Source organism: Octopus bimaculoides, chromosome 9, assembly GCF_001194135.2.
Source record: "Octopus bimaculoides isolate UCB-OBI-ISO-001 chromosome 9, ASM119413v2, whole genome shotgun sequence".
NCBI lineage: Eukaryota > Metazoa > Mollusca > Cephalopoda > Octopoda > Octopodidae > Octopus > Octopus bimaculoides.
The window spans coordinates 31,820,859-31,821,689 of NC_068989.1; positions in this window are offsets into that span (position 1 = coordinate 31,820,859).

Consider the following 831-nt stretch of genomic DNA (forward strand, 5'->3'; position numbering starts at 1 on the left):
ATCACACCCGTTTTATAAGTAGAGATACCAAGTTGAAGTGATGCATTTTGAGTAGATATGAATAATAACAATAAATGGAGCAAAATGCATATAAATAAAAGTTCCTTTAATTCCTACACATGTTTCAAAATATATGTGTACTCTACTCAAAGAAGTAAGAGCTGCTGGAATTCCACATATATTCATCGTCAGGGAACCAACATATAGAAGCAAGACAAATGTGAAATGATGAGGTAATTTACGAGTTATAATATTATAATATTATATGGCCAAGTAAGTGACCGTTAGAAGTAAGAACGCTTATTTACATAGAGTTATAAAGGGAGTAATAATATTACATAGCCAAGTAAGTGACCGTTAATAATATTACATAGCCAAGTAAGTGACCGTTAATAATATTACATAGCCAAGTAAGTGACAATGTAAGGTAATGCCTCACGCTGATGTCTCGTTTTACATAGGTAGCTCATTGACGCAGGTCTCCAAGAGAATATCGAACCATTATTCTTCATTTAGGGATAGGAATAAAGCTAGCACCACCGGCCTAAGTAAATTCATTTGGGAACTGAAAGATTGCAATAAGCAATTCTCTTTGGAATGGTCTATACTCGCTACCTCAGTTCCCTAAGACAAAGGTAAGGAATTTTGTCCTCTTTGTAACTTGGAGCTTTTCCATATTCTGTTCTCCAAGAATCGCCTAGTTAACCAAATAACACAGAGGGCGTATCATTGTCAGCACTACAAGAGACATACCTTCATTTATTGTCTTTGATTCTATCCTTCCAACTAGTTTAGGTTTTAAGCATTATTATTATTATTATCATTAATTTA